Raw genomic sequence first — 22,043 nt, forward strand, 5'->3', positions numbered from 1 at the left:
TGAAGAAAATGTGTCATCCCTAAACCTAACCTTAAACCCTACCAACGCTGAAACCTAAGCTAACCTTAAAGCCCAAACTAGAACCCTGAATCCCAAACCTGGAATGGAACCCAAAGCCTGTACCTGAGCCCTGGATCCAAGCCCTGAACCACGAACCCAAACCCTAAACCAGACCTCCAAGTCATGAAACCTGAACCCAAATCTCAGCATGAAGTCAAACCCCAAATTTGACCTTGAACTTTATCCCATAAGCCCTGAGTCTTAAAGCCTAAATCATAAACTTAAAGCCCTAAACTATAACTCTGTTCCCTTGTCCTTCACTCTAAACCCTCACCCTAACACTAAACCCAAAGCCTGATCTAGAACTCTGACTAAAACCTGAACCTGTACCCAAATTCAAATGCTTCACCACACTTTGCTTAAGCACTTGCCATTGATGGATATTTGCAGTTTCTACCTTTTGATTCTTGTGAACATTGTTTGGGTTGGGGGCTAGGGTTAGGGTCTTGGATTAGGGTAGGGTCCAGGCTTGAGACCAAGTTGAGGTCAGAGTGTGGGTCTGCATCAGGGCCATGTTCAGTGACACTGTTTGGGTCAAGGACTGTTGTAATTCCACATTGTTTCCAATTCATTGTTCCTTAGCTATTTGGGGGGAAGTTGGGGGGTATTGGGCTCCATGCAGCTTGAATTTCCGGAATGAAATGGCATCAGCTGGACCCGGGGAGGGAGCAGGACCTTCCACTGAAGGGTGAGCTCCCACAGTCCTGCACTGCCTTGCACCGCCTGCAGAGGGCGCCAGACCCCAGCTCCCGCCCTGAGCCCAGGCTGCACAGCCACAGCTGGGACCAGAGCCCCGCCTCTTCAGGACCCACTGTGGAGACTTCTGGAGAATGTGGGTCGCCTCCCACCCTGACAGGACAAGCTGAGGAGGGTGTGGCTCTGCATCCACACTGACCGGACCCGTTGTGGAGGACGCGCCCACACTGGCAGCAGTCCAACCTCCTAAGGACCAGATGCTGTAGGAGCTGAGGAGAAGCCGCCTGAGTGGACTGTCCAGGGGTTCGTGGTCTCAGGACCCCACAGAGAAAGGGAGCCCTATGTAGACACTGGGGCTTCCGTCGTTTTGTGTGAGGAGATGTGGACTCCTGCTGTGCCCTTGCGCGGGGCTGTGGGGTCCCCCCTTTCTGGGCTCGGGTGCTCCTAGGTCCACATCTGTGTTTGTGTGCTCGCGGATTCGGTTCCTGGGGCTCCTCAGATGGTCTGAGGTCAGGGAGCGTCCGCCTGCTTCGGTGCTTGTGCTCTCCCCACCTCAGCCCTGCGGGGTCCTTCCCGTGTCCACACCCACTCCAGGCTTGCGCCGAGTCCGGAAATTCGGGAGCCAGAGTGAGGACTCTGTAGACGGTTTTGAGGAGAGTAGGTATTTTCCCAGTGTGGGTTCTACCCTGAGCACAGTGCCTCCCCATCTCCATGTGTACCCCTCCCTGTCTGTTGTCATTGTTGCAGGGCTGTCAGATGACAGGTCTGTCACCTTCTTGGTTCAGGGGCCTCCCGGGTATCTTGCTGTCTTGGATGCAGGTGTAAATGAGATCGTTCTCCGCAGTCTCTTTTTGATGGTTCCTTCCGAGCACGTAGGAGTGCCACTAATTTGTGCATATTGATTTTGTTCCTTGCAAGTTTTTGAATTTATTAGTTCAATTGGCCTTAAACTCAATCTGCCAGTTATTTGACCAGCAGCATGGGTTTAATTGGGAAGAGCAGAGAATGGCAGTCTGGGCTGAGCAAGCTAAGGTCCCATCACAGGCAAGTGCGAGAAACAAAGGAGAGGAACATTATTTCATGGAGGAGGAAGAAGTTGGGAAGGGTGCTTGAAGGAAAGTCCCTTGGAGAAAGGCAGGGTGATGGAGAATTCTCACCAGCTGAGCTGCAAAGCTCCTACAAAAAGTCAGGAGATGAACCTCCAGCTTCCCGTGTGAGGCCTGGAATTGGTGAGTCTCTCCTGTGGGGGATTGCAATGTGGGGTCTGTAATGGGCACTGAGCACCAGGCGCTCCCTTCCAGCCTCCCCTTCTGGCATCCCCAGTCCACTTTACTGGGGCTTCCCTTCCTGCTTTTGCACAGTTCTAACCAGCTTGTGGTGGAACGCTGTGGAAAAACTGAAATTCCAAATCCACTGCTTCTACTGCACCTGAGATACAGGGGCCCATGATTTAATTCTCCCATGAGTCTCTTGCTAACATGTGTCCTCTCCATGTTGGGTGACCTGGATTTGGGAGGGCTTGGCCTCCATCCCAAAGTCTGATGTTCTCTCTGCTTCCGTGTCATCGTGCTAACATGGATATTTGGAAGATTCATTTCCTCTGTGGTGATTTCAAAGTGCAGTCAGCTTGTTATAGCAGCACAAATACGTGCTGTCTCCACACTCAGATTCCCCAGCCGTCATTTCTTTACCACGTTTGCCACTTCACACGGGATGCTTCAGTGTGTTTGATCCCACACCAGGACAATGTCCTGCAGAACCACCACATAACCTGAAATGAGGAGATCATTACAGAACCCATCCAAGGGTTAGTGTTAGGAACCAGGGACATGGCAGGACTGACCTGAAGACCCCATGGAGAGCTGTCAGGGTGGCTGAGTTGACAGTGGAGGTGAGGGTGAGTGTCTGGCTCTGGCTTTGTGTCCAGGAGTCAGCTCTGTGTGGGTGTGTCCTTAGCTAGGCATGCAGATTTCTGCTCCTCTGAATCCTTTCCGGAGTTCCAAATGGCACAGTTTCCTTCTGGGCAGCAGGCTGAGTCCTCTGGGATTGCCCATGTGTCCCCAAATTGTAGGGCACCTACTGCAAGGCCTTTGGGGTCAGAATCTTGAAAAGCAAACCAAAGGTTATGGTTAGGGACCACAACATGGCAGGCCCGATCTGCCAGCACTCTGTCCATCTTTCTGGGGGAGGGGGCAGTCGAGGGATTTGTTCAGGTTGAGTGTCAAGCTCCAGGTTTGCATCCAGGGGCCTGCTGAATATGGGGCTGTCCAGAGGTAGGAATGCAGATTTCAGTTCCTCTGAATCCTTTCTGGAGTTCCAAATGGCATGGTTCCTTTCAGGGTGGCAGGGTTAGTCCTATGGTGTTCCTCACTGTCCCCAATCTCTGAGGCTTTGGAGCCAGGCCGTCGGGGACAGACAAACACAGGCTGGAGAGCTTTAATGTCAGAAATGTATTTTCGCACAGATCTGGAGGCCAGAAGTTCCAGATCAAGGTGCCAGCAAGGTTGGTCTCCAGTGAGCTTTTTCTTGTTGTTCTATAGATCACTACCTTTTCAACTGTGCCCTCAGATGACCTCTTCTCTGTGGGCCCCCAGAGGGGAGGTAGGGGGAGTGCTTTCATGTGTTTCACCCTTATGAGGACACCAGTCCTAGAAGATTAGGACTCCTGTGACCTCACCAAGCCTTCAGTACCTCCTTCTAGGTAGGCCCTATCTCCAGATGCAGTCACACTGGAGATTAGGAATTCTTCATATGACTTTTGTGGGGACACAATTCAGTCCATAACAATTAGTACAGGAGAAAAGCCATGGAGAGAATTCTAGAGGAGTCACACATTGATGTTATAAGGTAAGTGGGTATAAAAGAGCACCTCTGAAGTCCAATAGGTCATTAGAGCTAGAGGCTGACAGGAAAGTCCCGTACGTGCCACAGTTTTGAGTTTGATGCAAGCGCAACTCTGAAGGGAAGATATTTGGGAGGCCTTGGCCGACCACTACTTCCAGCCAGGGGTGATTCTGGAGGGAGTATCTCTCGGAGTGCTGCCTAGAATCAAGACTTTGGGGTTGGAAAAGTGCCACTTCCAAAGCTGGAGAAGGATGGTGCTGTAAGTTACTTGAAGAGTACTGTTCTGGGAGATAGGAGATCTGGGGTGTCTTCTTTGTTCTGCTGCTGACCAGATGTGAAAATGCAGATTAACTCCCTAACCATCTCAGTTCTACCACCATGTGCTGCTGTCATGTGTCCCAAGCCCCAGAGTTAGTTTGATCCATAAGCAGAAGCCGGTCTTTTAGTTCCCAATCTCTTAATCGGGCTGATCGTCACAATATATAGCGGACACGTGACAGCCACCGGGGAGAAGTAAGGGTTGTCTTCCCCTCAGGGAGAGTGGAAAAGCTCTAGGAGAGGGCATACCCGTAGACCAAAGGCAGCCAGTGCTGGGGAGTGGAGCCACGGGGAAGAGTGTGCTGATGACAGCCTTGTGGAGGGAGGGCAGAAAGAGCCACCACCATGACACTTGAGTTACAGATCGAGCTTGGGGATAGAGAAGGGATCAGGGCACGGTAGAGTAGCAGCTGGCAAAGTGATTCTGTTGAGCTTAAGCTCATAGTGCCTTAGCGAATTAGAATGGGAAATGCCTTGCTATTGTCTGTGACTCTGTGATTGTGTGAGTATGAGTGACAGAGTGGGGACAAAGAGAGAGGGAGAGAGAATACATTAAATTTTAAAGAAGGACAATAAGGGACGCCTGGGTAGCTTACTCAGTTAAGCATCTACCTTTGGTTCAGGTCATGATCCCAGGGTCCTGGGATTGGATCCCATACCAGGCTCTAGTGGGGGGCCTGCCTTCCCTCTGCCTGCAGCTCCCCTTGCTTGTGATCTCTCTCTTCCTCTGTAACAAATAATAGTAAAAAATAAACAAGGGCGATACGTTATGTTTACTTTTGTTTCTGATGCCAGACATGGGTTCAGAGGATTGAAGAGGGAGATCCAAGGAGCTAGCCTCTCAAGAGGAGTGAATACCTAGTCACTGGTAAGACCCCTGGTCCTGCAATACAATATGGCTCCTGTGATCTGGGTCCTGTTAAATGCCCCTCGCCATCCTTCACCCGATAGTTTGATTCTTCATTGCGTTCAGTGTGGGGAACTGGGAGAAGCTATGACACTTGGCCCTTTGTGGAGGAATGTTAGTAGTATAAATAGCAATAGTTATCAGTTCTGGAGCACTTCCATGACTCTGCTGCAGGCACTCTGCTGTGACCTGGGTTTATAGCAGTGAGATAAACATAGAAATAGATGTGGGCTCTGTTCCCAAGAATCTGAAACCCACTATTCTCCTTGTCCCCTTCCCATTCTGTCTTCTTCAGCCCTTGTGCAATCCCACCAAGCAGGAAGCTTGCTTCTCCCCTTCCCTCTCCTGCTCCCCCTGCTTGTGCTCTCATTCCCTCTCTCTGACATGTAAATAAATCAAATGTTTTAAAAAATTATAAAAAAGGCAAAACAAATAACCATTTTTGGAGAGTGATTTTCTGAATGCAGTTATGGGCAGTGCTGGGTACTGAAGAAGACGCTCTGCTGACCAGAGGAGTGGGGAAATTACAGAACAAATTCCACAGGTCATTGAATATATCACATTCATCACCCCACCCATAGCACTCATTAATCTCTAGCCCAGCCAATATGTTGGTTATAAAAATGAGCTTTCTCCAAACTGACAGGAAGTTCTCGTTTTAGCAATGTAAATCATTCTGATCTTTATCACTAATGTGATCTAATCCTGTCTAGTAAAGAAACTTGAGAGTTCTATATCTCTGTAAGCATTTAAGAAAAACAATGGACTCTACTCTAATTACTTTTTAACTAACTTGACTTGCCAAAGGAAGGAGAAAGTAAATATCAGAAATCTTACCACTAAGCACAAGTTGCAAGTTATACCTGCCAAAATGTGGTTCAAAATATAAGTAACCAGTCTCCTTAGAAGCCTTTTACCTTCTTATATCTGTTATGTTGGGTAAATGAGTAGTTACTAGAATACAGCTGGCTCAGTGATCACAATTCTGCTTACCCTCAGAAATATAAATAGATTACATGTTTAGCCCGGTAACTGGACACTGATATAGAATTATTCACTGGCTGATTCCTAGATCAGAAACCACAAAAAATTTTTCTTTTTTATGGAAGTATGGCTGTTACAATAGTCTCACCTGTACCTCATAGTGATTGACTTAACTACTCTATACGTTACAACTCTAGATGTAACATTTTAATAAAACAACAATATCTTTGATGGTATCATGGAAATGTAAGTGCCTTGTGCACTTTTCTTAATGTGTATAATTACCTAAACATCATAGTAAGTAAATCAAGGCCATTGTCAAGCTTCCGTCAAGGAGAGTCCTTAACTAGAGGGATTTCCCATTGCTCTCAGGATGATAACCTCTGAGTTACAGGTTCCGTTAGTTGGCCACACACATTTGGAGCCTTGTGGACTTTCTGACAGCTGAGCAGCATATCTGTTTCAAGCATTGTGATCCCTGTTCTTACTGCAAGAGTGACAGTTGTCACTTTTCCTTTGACCCCTGTCTTTAGGAAAGTGTCTGACTCAGAAAGTCGAGTCAGTACCCCCCAAAAATATTTTCAGGAGAACCACCTCAAAGATGATCACCTGAGATACTGTCAAGAAAAAAAAAAAACTGAAATTCTAAGCAACATCCATAAAAAGTATTTTCATGTTGATAAGGAAAGATTTTCCCCTAAATACCAGAGAGGCTCCATGAAAGTGAGATTTTTACCTATTTTGTTCACCGTGTCACCAGTCCCTAGAAGAGCGCCTAAGACATCACTCAAGATTAGGTTGCTTTGAATGAATCAAATGAATGAATGAACTGTAGCCTTTGATAGTGAGGTAGTTTATGGTCCTTAGGCAAGAGATGTGATTTGTGTTGGGATTTCAAGAATGGGAGGTGCCGAAGAGAAAATTGAGAAGCTAAATGTGAAAATATGCAATTTACTGACTGGAGTAGTTCTGAATATATTTCAAACATAATTAAACTATGGCTGTGGGTCTATATGCGTTTTCATAATTTTCCCTTGAAAATGTGAGGCATACAGATGTCATCTCCAATGAATTCTCCTTGTCCGTATACAGAATCACCAAAAAAAAAAAAAAAAAAAAAAAGGCATTCTGACAGTCTTCAGACCATCCACTCCAGGATTGTGACTCTTTCTTCTCCATGTTCTTTCTGACATCATGGACTTTCAGGTTGACCTCTCTCATCTTGGGTCCCACTCTCATTAGCTGTAGAAGTCATGCGATGTTTGTGATGTGAGGGTGGCAATACTCTCTGACTTTTGGTTACAATATGTCTTTGAAAGCCAGTGTTTATTCTGCTTTTACAGCATTTCTCCATTTGAATTGGCCACCTTTTAAGTGGTCATTAGCCACATGTGGCTACTAGCCATGGGACTTGGACAGCAGAGGTGTGGAAAGTCCGCACATTCTTCCACTCAAAGGATATTGTGAGTTATGCTACATCTTTTTTTTTGAAGTGCCTTTTTTAGATATTTAAATTCAATTAGCCATTAGATAGTACATCATTGGTTTCAGAGAATTCAGTAACTCATCAGTTGTGGATAACCCTTGGTGCTCATCACATCACGTGTCCTCCTTAATGCCTATCACCCAGTTTCTCCATGTCTCCCACTCCCCTCCCCCCCAGCAACTCTCAGTTTGTTTCCTATAGTTAAAGGTGCCTCATGGCTTGTCTCCCTTTCTGATGACTCCCATTCAGATTTCCCTCCCTTCCCTCTGATCCTCTGTACTACATCTTAATCTCAACAGTCAAGCAGTGGTAGTAATTCAGTCATGGAGTCATGCATATTCTAAATCTGATGAGGTGGATTCCCATACTGCCTTTGTCTCTTCTAGAGCGCTTACATTTGTTATATTATTGCTGCTGCGTTCATGTTTCTCGTTCACTGAATGTCTGATAAAAGAATTAGTAAAATGTGTGACTGCAGAAAATACAATGGTCATGGATGATGAAGATTTTCTCCTTGACCAGACTCGAGTCAAGTTCCTCTGAGTCCTCTTTCTGTCTAGCCTTGACCTTAGGCTCCGCCCACTTAGCCCAGTTTTAGCAAGAAATCTGCTTGGTCATTTTTCAGCAATCTTCTATCCTACTCTTGATATCTGATCAAATTCCTTATCTCTCACCCCTGGTATCTTACCACTTTTTTTTTTTTTAAGATTTATTTATTTTGACAGAGAGAGAGCCTGAGCAGGGGGAATAGCAGAGGGAGAGAGAGAACCAGACTCCCCACTGAGCAGCAAGCCCAATGCCAGGCTTGATCCTGGGATCAGATCATGACCAAGCCAAAGCCAGAGATTTAACCAACTAAGCCACCCTGGTGCTTCAGTATCTATAACCCTTAATATCTGATCCAATCCCTTATTCCCAGGGCACCTGGTTGGTGCAGCTGGTTGAACGTTTGACTCTTGGTTTCTACTCTGGTCATGATCTCACGGTCCTGAGATTAAGCCTCACCTCAGGCTCTATGCTCAGTGAAGAGTCTGATTAAAATTCTCTTTCCCTCTCCCTCTACCCCTACCCCTGCTCCCTCTCTCTAAAATGTATTAATAAGTCTTTTAAAAAATTCCTTATCCCCTGATCTCAATAGTTTATGACCCTAGCCTTCCTTCAACAATATTACTGTCCAGATGGTTTAGCCAGAATCCCTTCATCCTTACCCTTGATGTTCCATCTTAATTTTACATTCAGTGATCCCCACCATGCTCTTTAGCTGTAAATCTCCATTTGTCTGAGCTGAGCCAGATTTCTCTCCCATACTATACAATAAAATCTCATCATAGTAGCATCCCTTGAATAAAATCTTCCTTACTCTCTTTAATGGGTGTCACAATATTTTTTTTTTCTTTAACAGTCAGGAGGGTGCTAATGGAGTACCATGACAAAAGGCCTAACTTCCTATAATGGACATTTCCTTGGTTTACCTGACAAATACTCTTTCTCTCTTCTAAGGAAAATTTCCGGTTCTCAGTATAACTGCCAACTGGCCCAGGGGTGGACAAGTGAGGCAGATGAGACCAAAATGAAAATTCTGTTGAGACACTGGACCTTGAGGATTCAAGCCAAGGACATAAAAGTGTTGGTACTCCATTATTCTGATGGTCCGTTAACTCTTGCTTTTTAGGTTCCTGTGTCTATCACTGCCCCTGCCTTTTTGAAGATAATGACCATTCATCTGAGTACACGGTTCACAGAATCCCTTTGCAGTGGCCCATGCGGGCCAAGGTAGTAGAGCATAATAGATCTCTGTAAGTTTTTAAAAAATGTCTTTGTCCCTGTTGCCCATGGCCATTAAAGACCAAAGGTCGGGGGTAGGGGGATATTGGAAAAGGTGAAGTTATAGTTACTCACTGATTTTTTGATTGGTAGAGAGAAAGCAACACCTACATACAGGGCCAGTGGGTGAGTGGAGGAAACATCTTTGGCTCTAGGAGGAATGGGGGAAGGAGAAATATTAATAATCTTTGTCTTTGGAACTGCCCCTGAAGACTTCCCCACACAGGAAAATGACCTAGCGTGACTCTCCTATACTTCGGCAAGCCCCTTAAATTTAACTGACTTCTAGATCTGATACTCCCTGCTGGATAACTCTGATCATTATTGGATTGTTACTTATTTTATTTTAAAATTATTTTTAAAGAAAATTTTAATCTAAATACAATTAATTAACATATAATACTAGTTTCAGACATACAGGTTAGTGATTCATCAGTCTTTTGTAACACCCATTGCTCACTGTATCACATGCCTTCCTTAATGTCCATCACCCAGTTACCCCATCCACCCATCCCTCTCCCCTCCAAGAACCCTCAGTTTGTTTACTGTGATTAAGAGTCTCTTCTGAGGGGTACCTGGCTGGCTCAGTGGGTTAAAGCCTCTGCCTTCAACTCAGGTTATGATCTCAGGGTCCTGGGATCGAGCCCCACATCAGGCTCTCTGCTCCCTGGGGAGTCTGCATCCTCCTCTCTCGCTCTTCCTGCCTCTCTGCCTACTTGTGATCTCTGTTTGTCAAATAAGTAAATAAAAATCTTTTTTTTTAAAGTCTCTTCTGGTTTGTCTCCCTCTTTGACTTCATCTTGTTTTATTTTTTTCCTTTACTCCCCTATGATTCTGGTTTGTTTCTTGAACTCCACATATGAGTGAGATCATATGATAATTGTCTTTCTCTGACTGACTTATTTCGCTTGGCATAATACCCTCTACTTTCACCCCTGTCATTGCAAATAATTGCCATTTATTTTAACTTGACAGAGAAGGCCACTAGAAACAGCAGGTGATGGCCCCAGCTCCTGTTCCTCCATGCAGAACATCTGTCAACACCTGTGGACATCTTTTCCTCCCCCCATTCCTATGAATGTTGCTCAGTTGTTACATGGCATGGACAAATGCTGTTGGCTGGTGGCATGGACACACTGGACAAGCTTGGCCTTCAGTAAAACAAAGACTGGCTTCAATTACTCAAACTGAAACAGGAATGCTTGGATGAACAAGCCTGCCAGGAAGTCCCACTGGAGGTACTCAACCTGTGCCCCTTCCCTCCTTGGACCAAGAACCTGAACTTGAGAGATGAATGGCTTATCCAAGGTTATGGCAAGGTTACACAGAGCTGAAACTAGACACAGGTGTACATGCCTATTGATCAAGGCTGGCTGAGAAATCGAACTGCCTCAAATCTTGATTCTTTTTGCCACTTCTTATTCTCTGACCCTGTTTTTCATAGATTAGGATGTAGGAATAATAAAAATATCAGCTAATGGGGTATCCTGACTTTTTGATCTTTTAGTTCTTGTCAGACATTTACCATAATGCTTAGCACATGGATATGTGTGTGCACACACGTGCACATGCATGACACTCAAAAAATTGTTCCCTGATATTAACTTTATCAGTGCACTTTGCATCCACCACCAATTGGCTGTTTTGTCACAAACTGATTAAAGCAGAACTGTCAAGTGAGGAACTTCAAAGCCAAAGCATTAAGTGCTTTGAAAAACCAGCACCTGGGAGGATTTGTCTCAGCATCTGTGATTAGAAGGCAGCAAAAAGAGACTTTGGGGACACAGTTCACCCCTTCATGAAGCAGCCATTCAGAACTTTCTCCGAAGGGCTAATGCCTAATCTTCCAAAGACCAGCAAGAACAAGCTTATGGTCTGTTAAAATCAGATTTTTAAAAGATTTTTATTTATTTATTTGAGAGGGAGAGAGAGAGAGTGAGAGAGAGAGCATGAGAGGGGAGAAGGTCAGAGGGAGAAGCGGACTCCCCATGAAGCTGGGAGCCTGATGCAGTCCTTGATCCTGGGACTCCAGAATCAAAATCAGTTTGATTGACTCAATACAGTCAGGGAGGACAGTCCTCAGGAGTCACAGAATGCTGGTTGCCATGAGGGAGGAGTCTTTTACAAAGTCTGGGCTCTCACAGAAGGAGTCTGAAGCACGTGTATGGAAAGCAGAGGTCAGTTCTGGATTAGAAGCTCTTTCTGAGGGGAAATGAGTAGAAGCAGGGATTAACCAGGACTTGGGCTCTGCTTTATTCAGTTCAAGTTGCTGCAACAAATGATGACAGACTGGGTGGCTGAAACAGCAAAACATGTACTATTCCTTGCAGTTCTAGAGACTGAGAAGTCCAAAAGCAAGATCCTGGGAGATCTGATATCTAGCAAGAGACTGCTTCATTATCTACAAATGCCCATATTTCTGTTGTAGACTTGCATGGATGACAGCTGGCAGAACAATCTCTCAGGTCGTTTCTCAGAAGTGCTTTTATCTCATTCACAAGTGTTCCAATCTCATGACCTCACCACCTCTCAAAGCCCATACCTCCTGATGGCACTCCTTGAGGGTCAGGGCTTCAACATCTGAATTGGGACAAGACACAAACATTCAGTCCATTAGCAAGTGTTGTCATGAGGACAGCATAGCTTATCAACTGGGTATCCCCAGGAATCCATGGGACTAGCAAAGCAGAATCTGGGGGTGTCACTGGTAGGAAAGCAGGAGGTCCCCAAGAGACAGTCCTCATAGCATTTTACAGAGACAGCAGGACCCTTGAGAAACAATAGTTTCCGTGACCCATACACCAGCCTTTATCTATGCCTGTCCTCCCTGCTGGATTCACAGCAAGCCTACTTCTTTCTTTTCCAGTACAAATGGATTTCCACTCTCTGAATCCTGATGAATTTTTGCTCTTTTGCAGTTAGTAGGTTGTCCCTCAGGATTCTGCATGTCTGGATTTGCAATCGTGGAAACTGCCAAAGGTCTAGGGACCTGCATGGCAGAACCCGGCCTCTACCACTATTGCCCAAGGTAGGGACTCTGGTCCCTTGAGTGTCCTGTGCTGCTGTCAAAGGTCTGTGTGCATTGGCTTATTGTTTTTTTTTTTTTAATGTAATTGCTTATACGTGTGTTTCATCATGCTCAAGTGGCCTTTCTGTGAAAAAGTGGCCAAGCTACACCTAGAAGTCACTGAAGAAAGTTCTAAGAACTCCTGGTTAGTATGAAGCTAGAGAGAGAGAGAAAGAGAGAAAAGAAATCTGCCTCTCTGCATTTTGCAAGTCCCTGGGCAAAATCTGTTGGCTGTGCACTCCTCACACGAAGATTCCAGGCAGGGAGACCCTCCTGAGCCTCATCTCCCTGAGTTCCTCTTCCAGAAGCAATCCCTAGTTTGAGACCAGGGTTAGCGAAAATAGAGCAGCAAAGCAGGGTCCAGAAGGAAGGACTGCCACAGACCATGGAGCACCAGGGGGACAGGCTGGTACCTCCTCACAGTTGGGGTACAAATGGGCTCAGCTCAGCAGGTATAGGGGTGCCCTTGGCCCCTCTGGTGGGCTTTGCAGTGCCCCAATCTCAGGAAGAAAAAAGGCTGGCTCAGGTGACATATTTTTGACTGGGAAGGAGCTGACAGCAATGGAAATAAACAAGTAGGGAATGATGTTGTAAAGTTGGAGGGTTTGTCCTTTATATCTCAGCTTTCTCTCCTATCTTCCCTTGCTCTGTAGTGTGTTATCAAAGAAGTTTTTGGCATGATATTCCTGTTCACTGATTAACTCTTGAGCTGTGTCTTTTCTGCTGTTCAGCTCATCTGGTGAATTCTTTTACTGTAAAAAGTATCTTGCCCTTGCAAGGGCAATGGCAAGACCTGAGAAATCCCAGAGATTTCAGCTTGCCACCCAGAAGGAAACCAGGCTATTTGGAATGCTAGAAAGGATTCAGAGTAGGGGAAATCATCTTGGACATCTGAGACCACCCCCACATTCAGCGGTCCACTGGACACAAACCCAGACCTTGATACTGATCCTGAACCATGCTCTCAACTCAGACCCCTGTGATCCTCGCCACAGTGCTTTCAGATCAGTGCAGCCATGCCCATAGGCACAAACTCTTAAGCCTAGATTCTGTCCTGAGAGGTGTGTCCCCGATGGCCTGGCTCCAAATCCTCAGAGATTGGGGACAGTGAGGAACACCATAGGACTCACCCTGCCACCCTGAAAGGAACCATGCCATTTGGAACTCCAGAAAGGATTCAGAGGAACTGAAATCTGCATTCCTACCTCTGGACACCCCCATATTCAGCAGGCCCCTGGATGCAAACCTGGAGCTTGACACTCACCCTGAACAAATCCCTCGACTGCTTCCTCCCCCAGAAAGATGGACAGAGTGCTGGCAGATCGGGCCTGCCATGTGGTGGGCCCTAACCATAACCTTTGGTTTGGTTCGGTTCTCAGGATTGTGACCCCAAAGACCTTGCAGTAGGTGCCCTACAATTTGGGGACACATGGGCAATCCCAGAGGACTCAGCCTGCTGCCCAGAAGGAAACTGTGCCATTTGGAACTCCGGAAAGGATTCAGAGGAGCAGAAATCTGCATGCCTAGCTGAGGACACACCCACACAGAGCTGACTCCTGGACACAAAGCCAGAGCCAGACACTCACCCTCACCTCCACTGTCAACTCAGCCACCCTGACAGCTCTCCATGGAGTCTTCAGGTCAGTCCTGCCATGTCCCTGGTTCCTAACACTAACCCTTGGATGGGTTCTGTAATGATCTCCTCATTTCAGGTTATGTGGTGGTTCTGCAGGACATTGTCCTGGTGTGGGATCAAACACACTGAAGCATCCCGTGTGAAGTGGCAAACGTGGTAAAGAAATGACGGCTGGGGAATCTGAGTGTGGAGACAGCACGTATTTGTGCTGCTATAACAAGCTGACTGCACTTTGAAATCACCACAGAGGAAATGAATCTTCCAAACAACCATGTTAGCACGATGACACGGAAGCAGAGAGAACATCAGACTTTGGGATGGAGGCCAAGCCCTCCCAGATCCAGGTCACCCAACATGGAGAGGACACATGTTAGCAAGAGACTCGTGGGAGAATTAAATCATGGGCCCCTGTATCACAGGTGCAGTAGAAGCAGTGGATTTGGAATTTCAGTTTTTCCACAACGTTCCACCACAAGCTGGTTAGAACTGTGCAAAAGCAGGAAGGGAAGCCCCAGTAAAGTGGACTGGGGATGCCAGAAGGGGAGGCTGGAAGGGGGCGCCTGGTGCTCAGTGCCCATTACAGACTCCACATTGCAATTCCCCACAGGAGAGACTCACCAATTCCAGGCCCCACACGGGAAGCTGGAGGTTCATCTCCTGACTTTTTGTAGGAGCTTTGCAGCTCAGCTGGTGAGAATTCTCCATCACCCTGCCTTTCTCCAAGGGACTTTCCTTCAAGCACCCTTCCCAACTTCTTCCTCCTCCATGAAATAATGTTCCTCTCCTTTGTTTCTCGCACTTGCCTGTGATGGGACCTTAGCTTGCTCAGCCCAGACTGCCATTCTCTGCTCTTCCCAATTAAACCCATGCTGCTGGTCAAATAACTGGCAGATTGAGTTTAAGGCCAATCGAACAAATAAATTCAAGATCTTGCAAGGAACAAAATCAATATGCACAAATTAGTGGCACTCCTAGGTGCTCGGAAGGAACCATCAAAAAGAGACTGCGGAGAACGATCTCATTTACACCTGCATCCAAGACAGCAAGATACCCGGGAGGCCCCTGAACCAAGAAGGTGACAGACCTGTCATCTGACAGCCCTGCAACAATGACGACAGACAGGGAGGGGTACACACGGAGCTGGGGAGGCACTGTGCTCAGGGTAGAACCCACACTGGGAAAATACCTACTCTCCCCAAAACCGGCTACAGAGTCCTCACTCTGGCTCCCGAATTTCCGGACTCGGCGCAAGCCTGGAGTGGGTGTGGACACGGGAAGGACCCCGCAGGGCTGAGGTGGGGAGAGCACAAGCACCGAAGCAGGGGGACGCTCCCTGACTGCAGACCATCTGAGGAGCCCAAGGAACCTAATCCGGGAGCACACAAACACAGATGTGGACCTAGGAGCACCCGAGCCCAGAAAGGGGGGACCCCACAGCCCCGCGCACAGCACAGCAGGAGGCCACGTCTCCTCACACAAAACGACGGAAGCCCCAGTGTCTACACAGGGCGCCCTTCCTCTGTGGGGTCCTGAGACCACGAACCCCTTGACAGTGCACTCAGGCGGCTTCTCCTCAGCTCCTTCAGCATCTGGTCCTTAGGAGGTTGGACTGCTGCCAGTGTGGGCGCGTCCTCCACAACGGGTCCCGTCAGTGTGGATGCAGAGCCACACCCTCCTCAGCTTGTCCTGTCAGGGTGGGAGGCGCCCCACATTCTCCAGAAGTCTCCACAGTGGGTCCTGAAGAGGCGGGGCTCTGGTCCCAGCTGTGGCTGTGCAGCCTTGGCTCAGGGCGGAGCTGGGGTCTGGCGCCCTCTGCAGGCGGTGCAAGGCAGTGCAGGACTGTGGGAGCTCACCCTTCAGTGGAAGGTCCTGCTCCCTCCTGGGGTCCAGCTGACGCCATTTCATTCCGGAAATTCAAGCTGCATGGAGCCCAATACCCCCCAACTTCCCCCCAAATAGCTAAGGAACAATGAATTGGAAACAATGTGGAATTACAACAGTCCTTGACCCAAACAGTGTCACTGAACATGGCCCTGATGCAGTCCACACTCTGACCTCAACTTGGTCTCAAGCCTGGACCCTACCCTAATCCAAGACCCTAACCCTAGCCCCCAACCCAAACAATGTTCACAAGAATCAAAAGGTAGAAACTGCAAATATCCATCAATGGCAAGTGCATATGCAAAGTGTGGTGAAGGGTTTGAATTTGGGTTCAGGTTCAGGTTTTAGTCAGAGTTCTAGATCAGGCTTTGGGTTTAGTGTTAGGGTGAGGGTTTAGAGTGAAGGACAAGGGAACAGAGTTATAGTTTAGGGCTTTAAGTTTATGATTTAGGCTTTAAGACTCAGGGCTTATGGGATAAAGTTCAAGGTCAAATTTGGGGTTTGACTTCATGCTGAGATTTGGGTTCAGGTTTCATGACTTGGAGGTCTGGTTTAGGGTTTGGGTTCGTGGTTCAGGGCTTGGATCCAGGGCTCAGGTACAGGCTTTGGGTTCCATTCCAGGTTTGGGATTCAGGGTTCTAGTTTGGGCTTTAAGGTCAGCTTAGGTTTCAGCGTTGGTAGGGTTTAAAGTTAGGTTTAGGGATGACACATTTTTTACAGTTGTCATCATGGACAAAATAATTCTATCTGAAGTTTCTAAGTCAGAAATGTATTTCATCTGGGGGCGCCTGGGTGGCTCCGTGTGTTAAGCCTCTGCCTTGGGCTCAGGTCATGATCTCAGGGTCCTGGGATCAAGCCCTTCATCAGACTCTCTGCTTGACGAGGAGCCTGCTTCCCCATCTTTCTCTCTGCCTGCCTCTCTGCCTACTTGTGATCTCTGTCTGTCAAATAAATAGAATTAGTAAAAGCTATTATATGATCTTTTACAAACCATTTCCTATCTTTGCATTCTCATGTGCCAAGACAGACAGGGATTATTTAAAACCCTGAAGAGAGTGCTCTTGCTTTTAAATTGCCTGTAACCTTCGTGTAATAGATTTATGATTGATTATAGATTTAGTTAAAATATAACTATTTAAAATATTTACTCTCAGTAAACGATTTCAACCTATGCTCATTTAAGTAACTTGGTGCATAATCCCTTTTCTATTAAACCATAGTGCAAGGACCAATGCAGCGTTTCCAGGAGAACCCCAAGCTATTTTTCTAGAATGGCTGTATGCTTATATATGGCGTCCTGTTTTCACTCCCTTTGTGGAGCACCTACCCTGGAGGTCATGTAATAACCAATGACCAAAAAAAACAAACAAAAAACCCAAACATCCAGGTCGAAGTGCCATCCCTGCCTGGAGTGGAGGAGACTGCTCAGACAGATCCCAGGCAGGCATCTCAGCCCAGGCCTGTGCTGGGGAAGCTGGTTCCTGGCTTTGGGCGCAATCTGGAAGCCAGCAAACTGACCCAAGAGTGCAGCCGGCGTTTAAGACTGATGATCTATTCCAGCCAGGCTGCACGTGGACACCCGCTCAGGGAGCCCAGCTAGGAGGCTGCCCAGCGCTGGCACTGGCAATGCAGTAGCATGCCAGGGCTTAGCCCCGCACCCCAGCCATGGCTCAGGTTTCAGAAGTTAGGGGGCGGGGCCGGAGCAGAGAAGGGTCTTTGCTAATTTCCGAAGCTGGAAGTGAGCTCTCAGAGGACTCAGGAGGGAAGGGGGGGGCGGGTCGGGGGCGGCCTTGAGCAGGGGTTTTGCTAATTGCCCAGGCGGGAAGGAGGGGCGCACAGCGCCAGGGTGCTGTGCTGCAGCCCATTCGGGACTGCAGGACACACCATTCTCGCTGCCCCTGTGCTCCCACGCTGCAGCCTAGCCCCTGACGCAGCGGTGTCCCGTTCCCGTTCAGGCCTTCAGGCCGCCTGCTGCCCCTCCCCGCCCCATGGCTTCTCTGGAGGACCCTCTGCTCACAGGTAAAGTGACACCGCGACGCGCCCTCACCTGAAGCAGAAAACGCAGGACAGGAGCGGGGTGTGGGGTGGTCGGGGCCCAGCCTCCCGCCAACCCCAGGGCACCAGGACCACCCCGGACGCCGCGCCACACCCTGTCCGCAGGGGGTCGGGCCAGGACGGCGCCACAGGAGGTACCCCCTCCCCCCCCCCCCCCCCCCCCGCCAGCCGGCAGGCTAGCCCCCATAGTTCCGCACTCCCACGCGCCTGTCAGAGCCTCCTGCCATTCCCAGGGCACCCAGAACCCAGAGAGTGAGGCCTTGGGTGCTTTCTAGTGACAGATTCAAGGCAATTTTTCGACTTTGGGACTCAGAGTTAACATAGTTTTCATTTGTGATTATTATTTTTGTGTGGGGGCCGTAGCTTTTCTTTTGACCTATGGTTGTTTTCACTCCCGGTTCTGAAGAAGCCCCTAAATCCTAACCCTGTTGAGGACTCAGAAAGCTCTCAGAGCAGCAGTGCTGGGGGACAGTGTGGACACATGGTTTGGTTTCTCCTCTGGCCTGCTTCTGTGGCAGCCCCGCTCTGTCCTCCTCAGACTTCAGAGCAATATCTGAACAAGTGGAGAAGCGACCAGGGGGTCAGGAAGGTGGCCACCGAAGAGTGACTTCTCTGGAGGGTGGCTGAGCTAGCAAGTGAGCATGTTAATCCAGCTCTGCCTGCATTAGCAATGGAGCTGAACAGGAGACAGGGAAGGGGAGGAGGAGCAGAGAGCAGGGACAAAGGAACCAAAGAGGAGATTCAGATGAAGGGAAGTAATGGGGAGGAAAGAGAAGAAACTCTAGAAGACAGGCATGTAGAAAGGAAAAGGGATGAAGTGGGCATTGGGAAAGGGCACCACCAGGGAAGGAGAGAGGGGAAGGAAAGAGGGAGGAAGAGAGGAAAGGGGAAAGGGAGAAGGGAGGAGTCAGCATGCCAGGGCTCCCCCTGCATCTGAAGAAGAGGTGGCTGGTCCAGCTTGTCAAACAGGGTGCTCACTCTTTGGCCCCAGTTTCTGCTCCCAGTTCTACTGGGCTTTTCAAGGAAGGCAGGCTGTCCCTTGGGACCTACTGGAGCCCACAGGAGGGTGGGAGAGGTAAGATGCTACCAGGTCTGTCCTGAGCTGCTCCCAGCCACCAGCCTCACCACATGGTGCAAGAGGGACCCCAGAACAAAGGAGGGACACAGGCCAGCATGTCTGCTGGTGGCCCTGGGCACTTAGCTCATCGCAGTGAACCACACGGCCTCCTCAACCCACGCTTTCAAAGCCTCCTTTTTCGTTTCTGGCTTTCATGTCTGTAGGAACATGAGCCAGATCTAACTCATCTCCGACAGACAATTCTGACTCACCCCGTGTCAGATTTTTATGAGTGGCTGTGATAGAGTAAGATAGCAATGCTCCAACAAACGGACTGTTTCCTCCCACTTGACCTCAACAGTCTTATACATTTTCTTAGCGAAAACATCTTGTCTCCTTCCATTAAGCTCATAACGTGGTCTAGTAGTATACATGCGCCTTCGGTAGATGCGAAGCGATACAGAGGTCCTTTTTTTTTTTTTAATTTTACAAGGCAAAGTCAGTGAACACATCCAACTTGACCAATACGTCTCTAAAATGTCAATCCAGGCAAAGCTTTTTCTGCCTACAGTTTGGAGCCTACGTAGTGACATTTTTAAAATGCTTTCAGTCCCTCAGTGAGGCTCTTAGAAGCTAGCCAGGGCTTACTACGTGCCAGGCACTGTGTCAGGTGTTGGAGCTAAAGGGAAGGAGAGCTTGGAGGCTGGCTGGGGAGGGACATCCATGACACAAGCACAGCTAGAAACGGAGGCCAGTGCTAGAAAAGAGAGAGCAGGCTGCATGGAGAGTGTGTACCATGGGGCTTGTGAGCTCACGAATAAGTGGGAGTAACTGGAGTGGGGAGATGGGGGAGAGAAGAGGGTCTTCCCATCAATGGGAATCACCTGTGCTTGGAGGCAGGTGCCATGAGAGGTCTCCACAGGAAGAAGGAGGCAGTGTGGTTGAAGGGCAGAGAGATGGGGCAGAACAGGCATCAGTCAGTTGGAGGGGTATGAATAGACTGATGGGAGGATTATGGGTGCCTTTGGAGGACTGAGAATTTGTTAGAAGATCAGTGCAGATTTCTATGGAGACAAATGCCAGGAACTGATAGGTCTTTGAAAGGTCACTCTGGCTGCCTTTTGGCAAAGGGGTTGGTAAAAGGCACTTGCAGGTGTGAACACACCAGGTGGGAGGTGAGTGCAGGAAATCGGGTGAGGGAGCATGGGAACTTGGTCCTGGGGTATATAAGGGAGAATAGCCTTTAAGGAGTTCCACAAATTGGCACCAGCTGTGGCTTCATTACAGAGCTGGAAGGGGTGTGTCCTGGAGGTTACAGAAATTACATGAGAAAGGGAAGTCTTTTTAGATCTCTTTTTCAACTAGAGGAACTCTCACCTTATTGATAGAATTCCAGAGTGGGAACCAATGATATGAGGACATCTTTGAAATGTCTGAATATATTCTTCGACATCTTTGAAAGTGACGAGGAGACCTTGGCCTTAGGAGGCCTTGGCCCTCTTTGTAGCCAGAAAGATTTCACGTACAGATTTGAGTTCTCCATTTTAAAGTCAAGGAGTCAGTCCTTCCAAAGGACACCTCCTATCATTTTACCCTCTCATCATACCTCACGTGCTGGCATCTCCAAGACCCTCTGTTCCAGGTTGAGAGTATCCACTTTGGCCAGGCTGGTCTTGCCAAGAACACCACCACAGGAAATCTAGAGCCTATAATGCTATTAATAACATCATCTAGGACTGTGTTTGCTGCCCTCATAGCCTCTTCCCACCATGACTCACTGAAGCTTTTAACACATTTTATCCATTAAGCTATAGTTCCCAAAGGTCATCTTCTCTAGTGCCATTAATTTTTAGGGGACCAGGCAAACCTTAAACTTGTCCCCCCTAATTGGACCCCTGTTCCCCCACAATCTATTTGAAAGCCTTTCACCATGATGCTTGAATGAGATCTGAGACCACTGCTGGTACCTAACACTTCTTGGCACCTTGTCTGTTAGGTTCTTGGAAGAGGAGATGGCTATGGAGGTGAGTGGGGATGGGAGTGGGAGGATTTCTCCCTTCACTTCCCTTTTTGTGTTTTCAAATAATGGGTTTTGAGGGGGCGGGAAAGTTTAACCAGACCATTTATTTTCCATCTCCCATCGATAAAAAGTTTACCACTCCCCACTGGAAGAATTTATATCTTTCCTTTGAATCTACAGGAAAATCTCCCAAACCCAGACCACCACCATGTGGATTCAGCCATCTTCTGATTCACCTCCAGATTGTCTCCTCCTAACTGCTCCAGCCACAGGTTAAGGGCGAAATGTTCAATGCCCAAGCAATTAAGTGGGGAACACGTTTATCTAAGCAATTGCATGCAGCTCTCTATCTGCATACAGGGGGTCTCTCCCAAGCCTTTCCAACCTCAGCAAAAGAAGACAAAGCCCCAGCAGTCTGGGGTATATATCATTCATTCATTCCTGAGTTCAACACTCATGGCGGATCCCCACCAAGACAGTGGGAGAGCAAGGACTGGAGAAATCCTGGAAGCTGAAGTCTGAGGAGGATTTCAAATTCAAGTCAGAGATGAAAGAAACATCTGGACTTGGTCCTCAGGTACATGCAGTATTCTGAACTGAGGCTAGAACCAGAGACCATTCTAATGAAAGGCCTCTACAGGTGGGCTCTCACAGGTGGGCCCCAACTCAGTTTCGTGTATATTCATTCATGAAATAGCTCTTTGGGTCAACATGTAGAAGAAAACCATTTCAGAAAACTGACAATGAGGAGAGGAAAGGGAAGCCAAAAGGCTTGTGAATGGGGAGAGAGGAGGAGCCAGGGCAGAAAACCAAGAATCCCTCCCTGCCCTCCTTGCTGCCAGGGAGGTCTGAGGGACTAGTTTCCACCTGGGATCCCAAGTCCAGATCAAAAGCAGCGGGGCCACGGCGGGGGAGGGAAGGGGGTCCTCAGCACGGGCGCATGGGGCTGCGGAAAGATGGGGGCTAGCGTGCCTGCTGGCGGGGGGCACCTCGCAAGGCGCTGTCCCCAGCCCGACCCCATGAGGACCCGGGTTTGGCGCAGCGTCCGGGGTGGTCCCGGTGCCCTGGGGTTCCGGGAGGCTGGGCCTCCACAACCTCCCTCTCTGCCCCCAGGTCGGGTCCGCGCTTTCTGCTCCAGGTGAGGGCGCGGCGCGGTGTCACTTTACCCCTGTGCAGAGGGTGGTCCGGAGAAGCCTTGGGGCAGGGAG

The sequence above is a fragment of the Mustela nivalis genome, assembly GCF_964662115.1.
Source record: "Mustela nivalis genome assembly, chromosome: 10".
Lineage (NCBI taxonomy): Eukaryota > Metazoa > Chordata > Mammalia > Carnivora > Mustelidae > Mustela > Mustela nivalis.